Source organism: Calliopsis andreniformis, unplaced genomic scaffold (assembly GCF_051401765.1).
Source record: "Calliopsis andreniformis isolate RMS-2024a unplaced genomic scaffold, iyCalAndr_principal scaffold0019, whole genome shotgun sequence".
Taxonomy (NCBI): domain Eukaryota; kingdom Metazoa; phylum Arthropoda; class Insecta; order Hymenoptera; family Andrenidae; genus Calliopsis; species Calliopsis andreniformis.
The window spans coordinates 4,447,208-4,462,635 of NW_027480431.1; positions in this window are offsets into that span (position 1 = coordinate 4,447,208).

Sequence of the window (15,428 nt, forward strand, 5' to 3'; positions counted from 1 at the left end):
ATGGAAAAACTGTTATATTTATATTGTATTTTATGCTTCTGGCGTTGACTTCTTAGGCCCTAACTGCTCGATCTGGTGGATCAGCGTCCTAGGGTGAAACCTACGATGCCCGGAAAGTAGAAATGACCATAAGTTTAACACTGGTTGCTATTATTCGTTTTACACGATGGAAAAGCTGTGGCACCTTTATTGTATTTTATTCATCTGCGGTTGACTTCCAAGGCCGTAGTTATTAGATGTGGTGGAGCAACTCCCTAGAGTGACGCCTAGGTTGGCCGGAACGTAGAAATGACCATTACTTTCACAATGTTTGCAATTATTCATTTTATACGATGGAAAAGCTTTTGTACACATATTGTATTTTATTCTTCTGGCGTTGACTTCTTAGGCCCTAACTATTCGATCTGGTGGAACAACGCCCTAGAGTGAAGACTTGGTTGCCCGGAACATGGAAATGACCATTACTTTAACACTGTTTGCAGTTATTCCATTTATACGATGGAAAAACTTTTGCATCTTTATTGTATTTTATGCTTCTGGCGTTGACTTCTAAGGCCCTAGCTATTCGATTTGGTGGAGCAGCACCCGAGAGTGGATCCTAGGTTGCCCGGTACGTAGAAATGACCATTATTTTCACACTGTTTGCAAATATACATTATATACGATGGAAAATATGTTGTATTTATGTTGTATTTTATGCTTCTGGCGTTAACTTCTTAGGCCCTAACTATTTGATCTGGTGGAGCACCGCCCTAGATTGAAGCCTAGGTTGCCCGGAACGTAGAAAGAACCATTACCTTCACACTGGTTGCAATTATTCGTTTTATACGATGGAAGAACTGTTTTATTTATTTGGTATTTTATGCTTCGGGCGTTGACTTCTAAGGCCCTAACTATTCAGTCTGTTGGAGCAACGCCCTAGGGTGAAGCCTAGGCTGCTCGGAAAGTAGAAATGACCATAAGTTTCATACTGGTTGCAATTATTCGTTTTATACGATGGAAAAGCTGTTGTATTTATATTGTATTTTATGCTTCTGGCGTTGACTTCTAAGGCACCAACTATTCAATCTGTTGGTGCAACGCCCTAGGGTGAAGCTTAGGTTGCCCTGAAAGTAGAAATGACGTTAACTTTCAAACTGGTTGCAATTATTCGTTTTATACGATGGAAAAACTGTTTTATTTATTTTGTATTTTATGCTTCTGGCGTTGACTTCTAAGGCCCTAACTATTCGATCTGGTGGAGCAACGCCCTAGAGTGAAGCCTAGGTTGCCCGGAACGGAGAAATGACCATAACTTTCACACCGGTAGCAATTATTCGTTTTATACAATGGAAAAACTGTTCTGCTTATTTTGTATTTTATGCTTCGGGTGTTGACTTCTAAGGCCCTAACTATTCAATCTGTTGGTGCAACGCGCTAGGGTGAAGCTTAGGTTGCCCTGAAAGTAGAAATGACGTTAACTTTCAAACTGGTTGCAATTATTCGTTTTATACGATGGAAAAACTGTAGTATTTATATTGTATTTTATGCTTCGGGCATTGACTTCAAAGGCCCTAACTATTCAATCTGTTGGAGCAACGCCCCAGGGTGAAGCCTAGGTTGCCCGGAAAGTAGAAATGACCATAACTTTCATCCTGGTTGCAATTATTCGTTTTATATGATGGAAATGCTGTTGTATTTATATAGTGTTTTATGCTTCTGGCGTTGACTTCTTAGGCCCTAACTATTCCATCTGGTGGAACAACGCCCTAGGGTGGATCCTAGGTTGCCTGGAACGTAGAAATGACCATCACTTTCACACGGGTTGCACTTATTCCTGTTATAGGATGGAAAGACTGTTGCATTTTTATTGTATTTTATATTTCAGGCGTTGACTTCTAAGGCCCTAGCTATTCGATCTGGTGGAGCAACGCCCTACAGTGAAGCCTAGGTTGCGCGGAACATAGAAATGACCATAACGTTCACACTGGTAGCAATTATTCGTTTTATACGATGGAAAAACTGTTTTATTTATTTTGTATTTTATGCTTCTGTCGTTGACTTCTAAGGCCCTAACTATTCGATCTGGTGGAGCAACGCCCTAGAGTGAAGCCTAGGTTGCCCGGAACGGAGAAATGACCATAACTTTCACACCGGTAGCAATTATTCGTTTTATACGATGGAAAAACTGTTCTATTTATTTTGTATTTTATGCTTCTGGCGTTGACTTCTAAGGCCCTAACTATTCGATCTGGTGGAGCACCGCCCTAGAGTGAAGCCTAGGTTGCCCGGAACGGAGAAATGACCATAACTTTCACACCGGCAGCAATTATTCGTTTTATACAATGGAAAAACTGTTCTGTTTATTTTGTATTTTATGCTTCGGGTGTTGACTTCTAAGGCCCTAACTATTCAATCTGTTGGTGCAACGCCCTTGGGTGAAGCCTAGGTTGCCCTGAAAGTAGAAATGACGTTAACTTTCAAACTGGTTGCAATTATACGTTTTATACGATGGAAAAACTGTAGTATTTATATTGCATTTTATGCTTCGGGCATTGACTTCAAAGGCCCTAACTATTCAATTTGTTGGAGCAACGCCCCAGGGTGAAGCCTAGGTTGCCCGGAAAGTAGAAATGACCATAACTTTCATCCTGGTTGCAATTATTCGTTTTATATGATGGAAAATCTGTTGTATTTATATAGTGTTTTATGCTTCTGGCGTTGACTTCTTAGGCCCTAACTATTCCATCTGGTGGAACAACGCCCTAGGGTGGATCCTAGGTTGCCTGGAACGTAGAAATGACCATCACTTTCACACGGGTTGCACTTATTCCTGTTATAGGATGGAAAGACTGTTGCATTTTTATTGTATTTTATATTTCAGGCGTTGACTTCTAAGGCCCTAGCTATTCGATCTGGTGGAGCAACGCCCTGCAGTGAAGCCTAGGTTGCGCGGAACGTAGAAATGACCATAACGTTCACACTGGTAGCAATTATTCGTTTTATACGATGGAAAAACTGTTATATTTATATTGTATTTTATGCTTCTGGCGTTGACTTCTTAGGCCCTAACTGCTCGATCTGGTGGATCAGCGTCCTAGGGTGAAACCTACGATGCCCGGAAAGTAGAAATGACCATAAGTTTAACACTGGTTGCTATTATTCGTTTTACACGATGGAAAAGCTGTGGCACCTTTATTGTATTTTATTCATCTGCGGTTGACTTCCAAGGCCGTAGTTATTAGATGTGGTGGAGCAACTCCCTAGAGTGACGCCTAGGTTGGCCGGAACGTAGAAATGACCATTACTTTCACAATGTTTGCAATTATTCATTTTATACGATGGAAAAGCTTTTGTACACATATTGTATTTTATTCTTCTGGCGTTGACTTCTTAGGCCCTAACTATTCGATCTGGTGGAACAACGCCCTAGAGTGAAGACTTGGTTGCCCGGAACATGGAAATGACCATTACTTTAACACTGTTTGCAGTTATTCCATTTATACGATGGAAAAACTTTTGCATCTTTATTGTATTTTATGCTTCTGGCGTTGACTTCTAAGGCCCTAGCTATTCGATTTGGTGGAGCAGCACCCGAGAGTGGATCCTAGGTTGCCCGGTACGTAGAAATGACCATTATTTTCACACTGTTTGCAAATATACATTATATACGATGGAAAATATGTTGTATTTATGTTGTATTTTATGCTTCTGGCGTTAACTTCTTAGGCCCTAACTATTTGATCTGGTGGAGCACCGCCCTAGATTGAAGCCTAGGTTGCCCGGAACGTAGAAAGAACCATTACCTTCACACTGGTTGCAATTATTCGTTTTATACGATGGAAGAACTGTTTTATTTATTTGGTATTTTATGCTTCGGGCGTTGACTTCTAAGGCCCTAACTATTCAGTCTGTTGGAGCAACGCCCTAGGGTGAAGCCTAGGCTGCTCGGAAAGTAGAAATGACCATAAGTTTCATACTGGTTGCAATTATTCGTTTTATACGATGGAAAAGCTGTTGTATTTATATTGTATTTTATGCTTCTGGCGTTGACTTCTAAGGCACCAACTATTCGATCTGGTGGAGCAACGCCCTAGAGTGAAGCCTAGGTTGCCCGGAACGTAGAATTGGCCATCACTTTCAAACTGGTTGGAATTATTCCTGTTATATGATGGAAACACTGTTGTATTTTTATTGCATTTTATGCTTCTGGCGTTGACTTCTAAGGCCCTAACTATTCGATCTGGTGGAGCACCGCCCTAGAGTGAAGCCTAGGTTGCCCGGAACGGAGAAATGACCATAACTTTCACACCGGTAGCAATTATTCGTTTTATACAATGGAAAAACTGTTCTGTTTATTTTGTATTTTATGCTTCGGGTGTTGACTTCTAAGGCCCTAACTATTCAATCTGTTGGTGCAACGCCCTAGGGTGAAGCCTAGGTTGCCCGGAACGTAGAAATGACCATAACTTCCACACTGGTTGCAATTATTCGTTTTATACGATGGAAAAGCTGTTGTATTTATATCGTATTTTATGCTTCTGGCGTTGACTTCTTAGGCCCTAACTATTCAACCCGTTGGAGCAACGCCCTCGGGTGAAGCCTAGGCTGCGCGGAACGTAGCAATTATTCGTTTTATACGATGGAAAAACTGTTCTATTTATTCTGTATTTTATGCTTCGGGCGTTGACTTCTAAGGCCCTAACTGTTTGATCTGGTGGAGCAACGCCCTAGAGTGAAGCCTATGTTGCCCGGAACGTAGAAATGACCATAACTTTCACACTGGTTGCTATTATTCGTTTCAGACGGTGGAAAAACTGTTATATTTATAGTGTATTTGATGCTTCTGGCGTTGACTTCATAGGCCCTAACTATTTGATCCGGTGGAGCACCGCCCTAGGGTGAAGCCTAGGTTGCCCGGAAAGTAGAAATAACCATAACTTTCACACTGGTTGCAATTATTAGTTTTATACGATGGAAAAGCTGTGGCATCTTTATTGTGTTTTATTCATCTGGCGTTGACTTCTAAGGCCGTAGCTATTAGGTGTGGTGGAGCAACGCCCTAGAGTTGAGCCTAAGTTGCCCGGTACGTAGAAATGGCCATTACTTTCACACTGTTTGCAAACATACATTATATACGATGGAAAATCTGTTGTATTTATGTTGTATATTATGCTTCTGGCGTTGACTTCTTAGGCCCTAACTAATTGATCTGGTGGAGTACCGCGCTAGAGTGAAGCCTAGGTTGCCCGGAACGTAGAAAAGGCCATTACATTCACACTGGTTGCAATTATTCCTGTTTTACGATGGAAAAACTGTTGCATCTTTATTGTATTTTATGCTTCTGGCGTTGATTTCAAAGGCCCTAACTATTCGATCTGGTGGAGCAACGCCGTAGAGTGAAGCCTAGGTTGCCCGGAACGTAGAAATGACCATTACATTCACACTGGTTTCAATTATTCGTCTTATACGATGGAAAAGCTGTTGTATTTATATCGTATTTTATGCTTCAGGCGTTGACTTCTTAGGCCCTAACTATTCAATCTGTTGGTGCAACGCCCAAGGGTGAATCCTATGTTGCCCGGAAAGTAGAAATGACGTTAACTTTTATACTGGTTGTAATTATTCGTTTTATGCGATGGAAAAACTGTTTTATTTATCTTGTATTTTATGCTTCAGGCGTTGACTTCTAAGGCCCTAACTACTCGATCTGGTTGCATAACGTCCTAGAGTGAAGCCAAGGTTGCCCGGAACGTAGAAATGGCCATAACTTTCACACTGGTTGCTATCATTCGTTTTATACGATGGAAAAGCTGTTGTATTTATATCGTATTTTATGCTTCTGGCGTTGACTTCTAAGGCCCTATCTATTCGATCTGGTGGAGCAACGCCCTAGAGTGAAGCCTAGTTTGCCCTGAACGGAGAAATGACCATATCTTTCACACCGGTAGCAATTATTCGTTTTATACAAGCGAAAAACTGTTCTGTTTATTTTGTATTTTATGCATCGGGTGTTGACTTCTAAGGCCCTAACTATTCAATCTGTTGGTGCAACGCCCTAGGGTGAAGCCTAGGTTGCCCTGAAAGTAGAAATGACGTTAACTTTCATACTGGTTGCAATTATTCGTTTTATACGATGGAAAAACTGTAGTATTTATATTGTATTTTATGCTTCGGGCATTGACTTCTAAGGCCCTAACTATCCAATCTGTTGGAGCAACGCCCCAGGGTGAAGCCTAGGTTGCCCGGAAAGTAGAAATGACCATAACGATCACACTGGTAGCAATTATTCGTTTTATACGATGGAAAAACTGTTGTATTTATTTTGTATTTTATGCTTCTGGCGTTGACTTCTTAGGCCCTAACTGTTCGATCTGGTGGAACAACGTCCTAGGGTGAAGCCTAGGATGCCTGGAAAGTAGAAATGACCATAACTTTCACACTGGTTGCAATTATTCGTTTTATACGATGGAAAAACTGTGGCACCTTTATTGTATTTTATTCATCTGTGGTTGACTTCTAAGGCCGTAGCTATTAGATGTGGTGGAGCAACGCCCTAGAGTGACGCGTAGGTTGCCCGGAACGTAAAAATGACCATTACTTTCACAATGTTTGCAATTATCCATTTTATACGATGGAAAAGCTTTTGTACTTATACTGCAATTTATTCTTCTGGCGTTGACTTCTAAGGCCCTAGCTATTCGATCTGGTCGAGCAACGCCATAAAGTGAAACCTAGGTTGCCCGGAACGTAGAAAAGACCAAAACGTTCACACTGGTTGCAATTATTCCTGTTTTACGATGGAAAAACTGTTGCATCTTTATTGTATTTTATGCTTCTGGCGTTGATTTCAAAGGCCCTAACTATTCGATCTGGTGGGGCAACGCCGTGGAGTGAAGCCTAGGTTGCACGGAACGTAGAAATGACCATTACATTCACACTGGTTGCAATTATTCGTCTTATACGATGGAAAAGCTGTTGTATTTATATCGTATTTTATGCTTCTGGCGTTGACTTCTTAGGCCCTAACTATTCCATCTGGTGGAACAACGCCCTCGGGTGAAGCCTAGGTTGCGCGGAACGTAGCAATGACCATAACTTTCACACTGGTAGCAATTATTCGCTTTATGCGATGGAAAAACTGTTCTACTTATTTTGTATTTTATGCTTCGGGCGTTGACTTCTAATGCCCTAGCTATTCGATCTGGTCGAGCAACGCCCTAGAGTGACGTCTAGGTTGCCCGGAACGTAGAAATGACCATAACTTCCACACTGGTTGCAATTATTCGTTTTATACGATGGAAAAGCTGTTGTATTTATATCGTATTTTATGCTTCTGGCGTTGACTTCTTAGGCCCTAGCTATTCCATCTGGTGGAACAACGTCCTAGGGTGAAGCCTAGGTTGCGCGGAACGTAGAAATGACCATAAATTTCACACTGGTAGCAATTATTCGTTTTATACGATGGAAAAACTGTTTTATTTATTTTGTATTTTATGCTTCTGGCGTTGACTTCTAAGGCCCTAACTATTCGATCTGGTGGAGCAACGCCCTAGAGTGAAGCCTAGGTTGCCCGGAACGGAGAAATGACCATAACCTTCACACCGGTAGCAATTATTCGTTTTATACAATGGAGAAACTGTTCTGTTTATTTTGTATATTGTGCTTCGGGTGTTGACTTCTAAGGACCTAACTATTCAATCTGTTGGTGCAACGCCCTAGGGTGAAGCCTAGGTTGCCCTGAAAGTAGAAATGACGTTAACTTTCAAACTGGTTGCAATTATTCGTTTTATACGATGGAAAAACTGTAGTATTTATATTGTATTTTATGCTTCGGGCATTGACTTCAAAGGCCCTAACTATTCAATCTGTTGGAGCAACGCCCCAGGGTGAAGCCTAGGTTGCCCGGAAAGTAGAAATGACCATAACTTTCATCCTGGTTGCAATTATTCGTTTTATATGATGGAAAAGCTGTTGTATTTATATAGTGTTTTATGCTTCTGGCGTTGACTTCGTAGGCCCTAACTATTCCATCTGGTGGAACAACGCCCTAGGGTGGATCCTAGCTTGCCTGGAACGTAGAAATGACCATCACTTTCACACGGGTTGCACTTATTCCTGTTATAGGATGGAAAGACTGTTGCATTTTTATTGTATTTTATATTTCAGGCGTTGACTTCTAAGGCCCTAGCTATTCGATCTGGTGGAGCAACGCCCTACAGTGAAGCCTAGGTTGCGCGGAACGTAGAAATGACCATAACGTTCACACTGGTAGCAATTATTCGTTCTATACGATGGAAAAACTGTTTTATTTATTTTGTATTTTATGCTTCTGGCGTTGACTTCTAAGGCCCTAACTATTCGATCTGGTGGAGCAACGCCCTAGAGTGAAGCCTAGGTTGGCCGGAACGGAGAAATGACCATAACTTTCACACCGGTAGCAATTATTCGTTTTATACGATGGAAAAACTGTTCTATTTATTTTGTATTTTATGCTTCTGGCGTTGACTTCTAAGGCCCTAACTATTCGATCTGGTGGAGCACCGCCCTAGAGTGAAGCCTAGGTTGCCCGGAACGGAGAAATGACCATAACTTTCACACCGGTAGCAATTATTCGTTTTATACAATGGAAAAACTGTTCTGTTTATTTTGTGTTTTATGCTTCGGGCGTTGACTTCTAAGGCCGTAACTATTCAATCTGTTGGTGCAACGCCCAATCGTGAAGCCTATGTTGCCCGGAAAGTAGAAATGACGTTAACTTTCATACTGGTTGTAATTATTCGTTTTATACGATGGAAAAACTGTTTTATTTATTTTGTATTTTATGCTTCGGGCGTTGACATCTAAGGCCCTAACTATTCGATCTGGTAGCACAACGCCCTAGAGTGAAGCCTAGGTTGCCCGGAACGGAGAAATGACCATAACTTTCACACCGGTAGCAATTATTCGTTTTATACAATGGAAAAACTGTTCTGTTTATTTTGTATTTTATGCTTCGGGCGTTGACTTCTAAGGCCGTAACTATTCAATCTGTTGGTGCAACGCCCAATGGTGAAGCCTATGTTGCCCGGAAAGTAGAAATGACGTTAACTTTCATACTGGTTGTAATTATTCGTTTTATACGATGGAAAAACTGTTTTATTTATTTTGTATTTTATGCTTCGGGCGTTGACATCTAAGGCCCTAACTATTCGATCTGGTAGCACAACGCCCTAGAGTGAAGCCTAGGTTGCCCGGAACGTAGAAATGACCATAACTTTCACACTGGTTGCTACCATTCGTTTTATACGATGGAAAAACTGTTATATTTATATTGTATTTTATGCTTCTGGCGTTGACTTCTTAGGCCCTAACTGTTCGATCTGGTGGAAGAACGTCCTAGGGTGAAGCCTAGGATGCCTGGAAAGTAGAAATGACCATAACTTTCACACTGGTTGCTATCATTCGTTTTATACGATGGAAAAACTGTTATATTTATATTGTATTTTATGCTTCTGGCGTTGACTTCTTAGGCCCTAACTGATCGATCTGGTGGATCAGCGTCCTAGGGTGAAGCCTACGATGCCCGGAAAGTAGGAATGACCATAACTTTAACACTGGTTGCTATTATTCGTTTTACACGATGGAAAAGCTGTGGCAACTTTATTGTATTTTATTCATCTGCGGTTGACTTCCAAGGCCGTAGCTATTAGATGTGGTGGAGCAACTCCCTAGAGCGACGCCTAGGATGGCCGGAACGTAGAAATGACCATTACTTTCACAATGTTTGCAATTATTCATTTTATACGATGGAAAAGCTTTTGTACACATATTGTATTTTATTCTTCTGGCGTTGACTTCTTAGGCCCTAACTATTCGATCTGGTGGAACAACGCCCTAGACTGAAGACTTGGTTGCCCGGAACATGGAAATGACCATTACTTTAACACTGTTTGCAGTTATTCCTTTTATACGATGGAAAAACTTTTGCATCTTTATTGTATTTTATGCTTCTGGCGTTGACTTCTAAGGCCCTAGCTATTCGATTTGGTGGAGCAACACCCGAGAGTGGATCCTAGGTTGCCCGGTACGTAGAGATGACCATTATTTTCACACTGTTTGCAAATATACATTATATACGATGGAAAATATGTTGTATTTATGTTGTATTTTATGCTTCTGGCGTTAACTTCTTAGGCCCTAACTATTTGATCTGGTGGAGCACCGCCCTAGATTGAAGCCTAGGTTGCCCGGAACGTAGAAAAAACCATTACCTTCACACTGGTTGCAATTATTCGTTTAATACGATGGAAGAACTGTTTTATTTATTTTGTATTTTATGCTTCGGGCGTTGACTTCTAAGGCCCTAACTATTCAGTCTGTTGGAGCTACGCCCTAAGGTGAAGCCTAGGTTGCCCTGAAAGTAGAAATGACGTTAACTTTCAAACTGGTTGCAATTATTCGTTTTATACGATGGAAAAACTGTAGTATTTATATTGTATTTTATGCTTCGGGCATTGACTTCAAAGGCCCTAACTATTCAATCTGTTGGAGCAACGCCCCAGGGTGAAGCCTAGGTTGCCCGGAAAGTAGAAATGACCATAACTTTCACACCGGTAGCAATTATTCCCTTTAGACGATGGAAAAACTGTTCTATTTATTCTGTATTTTATGCTTCGGGCGTTGACTTCTAAGGCCCTAACTGTTTGATCTGGTGGAGCAACGCCCTAGAGTGAAGCCTATGTTGCCCGGAACGTAGAAATGACCATAACTTTCACACTGGTTGCTATTATTCGTTTTAGACGGTGGAAAAACTGTTATATTTATATTGTATTTGATGCTTCTGGCGTTGACTTCATAGGCCCTAACTATTTGATCCGGTGGAGCACCGCCCTAGGGTGAAGCCTAGGTTGCCCGGAAAGTAGAAATGACCATAACTTTCACACTGGTTGCAATTATTAGTTTTATACGATGGAAAAGCTGTGGCATCTTTATTGTATTTTATTCATCTGGCGTTGACTTCTAAGGCCGTAGCTATTAGGTGTGGTGGAGCAACGCCCTAGAGTGACGCCTAGGTTGCCCGGAGCGTAGAAATGACCATTACACTCACAATGTTTGCAATTATTCATTTTATACGATGAAAAAACTTATGTACTTATATTGTATTTTATTCTTCTGGCGTTGACTTCTTGGGCCCTAACTAATCGATCTGGCGGAACCACGCCCTAGAGTGAAGACTAGGAGGCCCGGAACATGGAACTGACCATTACTTTCACACTTGTTGCAATTATTCCTGTTTTACGATGGAAAAACTGTTGCATCTTTATTGTATTTTATGCTTCTGGCGTTGATTTCAAAGGCCCTAACTATTCGATCTGGTGGAGCAACGCCGTAGAGTGAAGCCTAGGTTTCCCGGAACGCAGAAATGACCATTACATTCACACTGGTTTCAATTATTCGTCTTATACGATGGAAAAGCTGTTGTATTTATATCGTATTTTATGCTTCTGGCGTTGACTTCTTAGGCCCTAACTATTCAATCTGATGGTGCAACGCCCAAGGGTGAAGCCTATGCTGCCCGGAAAGTAGAAATGACGTTAACTTTTATACTGGTTGTAATTATTCGTTTTATACGATGGAAAAACTGTTTTATTTATTTTGTATTTTATGCTTCAGGCGTTGACTTCTAAGGCCCTAACTACTCGATCTGGATGCATAACGTCCTAGAGTGAAGCCAAGGTTGCCCGGAACGTAGAAATGGCCATAACTTTCACACTGGTTGCTATCATTCGTTTTATACGATGGAAAAGCTGTTGTATTTATATCGTATTTTATGCATCGGGTGTTGACTTCTAAGGCCCTAACTATCCAATCTGTTGGAGCAACGCCCCAGGGTGAAGCCTAGGTTGCCCGGAAAGTAGAAATGACCATAACGATCACACTGGTAGCAATTATTCGTTTTATACGATGGAAAAACTGTTGTATTTATTTTGTATTTTATGCTTCTGGCGTTGACTTCTTAGGCCCTAACTGTTCGATCTGGTGGAACAACGTCCTAGGGTGAAGCCTAGGATGCCTGGAAAGTAGAAATGACCATAACTTTCACACTGGTTGCAATTATTCGTTTTATACGATGGAAAAACTGTGGCACCTTTATTGTATTTTATTCATCTGTGGTTGACTTCTAAGGCCGTAGCTATTAGATGTGGTGGAGCAACGCCCTAGAGTGACGCGTAGGTTGCCCGGAACGTAAAAATGACCATTACTTTCACAATGTTTGCAATTATCCATTTTATACGATGGAAAAGCTTTTGTACTTATACTGCAATTTATTCTTCTGGCGTTGACTTCTAAGGCCCTAGCTATTCGATCTGGTCGAGCAACGCCATAGAGTGAAACCTAGGTTGCCCGGAACGTAGAAAAGACCAAAACGTTCACACTGGTAGCAAGTATTCGTTTTATACGATGGAAAAACCGTTTTATTTATTTTGTATTTTATGCTTCTGGCGTTGACTTCTAAGGCCCTAACTATTCGATCTGGTGGAGCACCGCCCTAGAGTGAAGCCTAGGTTGCCCGGAACGGAGAAATGACCATAACTTTCACACCGGTAGCAATTATTCGTTTTATACAATGGAAAAACTGTTCTGTTTATTTTGTATTTTATGCTTCGGGTGTTGACTTCTAAGGCCCTAACTATTCAATCTGTTGGTGCAACGCCCTAGGGTGAAGCCTAGGTTGCCCTGAAAGTAGAAATGACGTTAACTTTCAAACTGGTTGCAATTATTCGTTTTATACGATGGAAAAACTGTAGTATTTATATTGTATTTTATGCTTCGGGCATTGACTTCAAAGGCCCTAACTATTCAATCTGTTGGAGCAACGCCCCAGGGTGAAGCCTAGGTTGCCCGGAAAGTAGAAATGACCATAACTTTCATCCTGGTTGCAATTATTCGTTTTATATGATGGAAAAGCTGTTGTATTTATATAGTGTTTTATGCTTCTGGCGTTGACTTCTTAGGCCCTAACTATTCCATCTGGTGGAACAACGCCCTAGGGTGGATCCTAGGTTGCCTGGAACGTAGAAATGACCATCACTTTCACACGGGTTGCACTTATTCCTGTTATAGGATGGAAAGACTGTTGCATTTTTATTGTATTTTATATTTCAGGCGTTGACTTCTAAGGCCCTAGCTATTCGATCTGGTGGAGCAACGCCCTACAGTGAAGCCTAGGTTGCGCGGAACGTAGAAATGAACATAACGTTCACACTGGTAGCAATTATTCGTTTTATACGATGGAAAAACTGTTTTATTTATTTTGTATTTTATGCTTCTGGCGTTGACTTCTAAGGCCCTAACTATTCGATCTGGTGGAGCACCGCCCTAGAGTGAAGCCTAGGTTGCCCGGAACGGAGAAATGACCATAACTTTCACACCGGTAGCAATTATTCGTTTTATACGATGGAAAAACTGTTCTATTTATTTTGTATTTTATGCTTCGGGCGTTGACTTCTAAGGCCCTAACTATTCAATCTGTTGGTGCATCGCCCAAGGGTGAAGCCTATGTTGCCCGGAAAGTAGAAATGACGTTAACTTTTATACTGGTTGTAATTATTCGTTTTATACGATGGAAAAACTGTTTTATTTATTTTGTATTTTATGCTTCAGGCGTTGACTTCTAAGGCCCTAACTATTCGATCTGGTTGCATAACGTCCTAGAGTGAAGCCTAGGTTGCCCGGAACGTAGAAATGGCCATAACATTCTCACTGGTTGCTATCATTCGTTTTATACGATGGAAAATCTGTTGTATTTATGTTGTATTTTATGCTTCTGGCGTTGACTTCTTAGGCCCTAACTATTTGATCTGGTGGAGTACCGCCCTAGAGTGAAGCCTAGGTTGCCCGGAACGTAGAAAAGACCATTACATTCACACTGGTTGCAATTATTCCTGTTTTACGATGGAAAAACTGTTGCATCTTTATTGTATTTTATGCTTCTGGCGTTGATTTCAAAGGCCCTAACTATTCGATCTGGTGGGGCAACACCGTGGAGTGAAGCCTAGGTTGCACGGAACGTAGAAATGACCATTACATTCACACTGGTTGCAATTATTCGTCTTATACGATGGAAAAGCTGTTGTATTTATATCGTATTTTATGCTTCTGGCGTTGACTTCTTAGGCCCTAACTATTCCATCTGGTGGAACAACGCCCTCGGGTGAAGCCTAGGTTGCGCGGAACGTAGCAATGACCATAACTTTCACACTGGTAGCAATTATTCGCTTTATGCGATGGAAAAACTGTTCTACTTATTTTGTATTTTATGCTTCGGGCGTTGACTTCTAATGCCCTAGCTATTCGATCTGGTCGAGCAACGCCCTAGAGTGACGTCTAGGTTGCCCGGAACGTAGAAATGACCATAACTTCCACACTGGTTGCAATTATTCGTTTTATACGATGGAAAAGCTGTTGTATTTATATCGTATTTTATGCTTCTGGCGTTGACTTCTTAGGCCCTAGCTATTCCATCTGGTGGAACAACGTCCTAGGGTGAAGCCTAGGTTGCGCGGAACGTAGAAATGACCATAAATTTCACACTGGTAGCAATTATTCGTTTTATACGATGGAAAAACTGTTTTATTTATTTTGTATTTTATGCTTCTGGCGTTGACTTCTAAGGCCCTAACTATTCGATCTGGTGGAGCAACGCCCTAGAGTGAAGCCTAGGTTGCCCGGAACGGAGAAATGACCATAACTTTCACACCGGTAGCAATTATTCGTTTTATACAATGGAGAAACTGTTCTGTTTATTTTGTATATTGTGCTTCGGGTGTTGACTTCTAAGGACCTAACTATTCAATCTGTTGGTGCATCGCCCTAGGGTGAAGCCTAGGTTGCCCTGAAAGTAGAAATGACGTTAACTTTCAAACTGGTTGCAATTATTCGTTTTATACGATGGAAAAACTGTAGTATTTATATTGTATTTTATGCTTCGGGCATTGACTTCAAAGGCCCTAACTATTCAATCTGTTGGAGCAACGCCCCAGGGTGAAGCCTAGGTTGCCCGGAAAGTAGAAATGACCATAACTTTCATCCTGGTTGCAATTATTCGTTTTATATGATGGAAAAGCTGTTGTATTTATATAGTGTTTTATGCTTCTGGCGTTGACTTCTTAGGCCCTAACTATTCCATCTGGTGGAACAACGCCCTAGGGTGGATCCTAGCTTGCCTGGAACGTAGAAATGACCATCACTTTCACACGGGTTGCACTTATTCCTGTTATAGGATGGAAAGACTGTTGCATTTTTATTGTATTTTATATTTCAGGCGTTGACTTCTAAGGCCCTAGCTATTCGATCTGGTGGAGCAACGCCCTACAGTGAAGCCTAGGTTGCGCGGAACGTAGAAATGACCATAACGTTCACACTGGTAGCAATTATTCGTTTTATACGATGGAAAAACTGTTTTA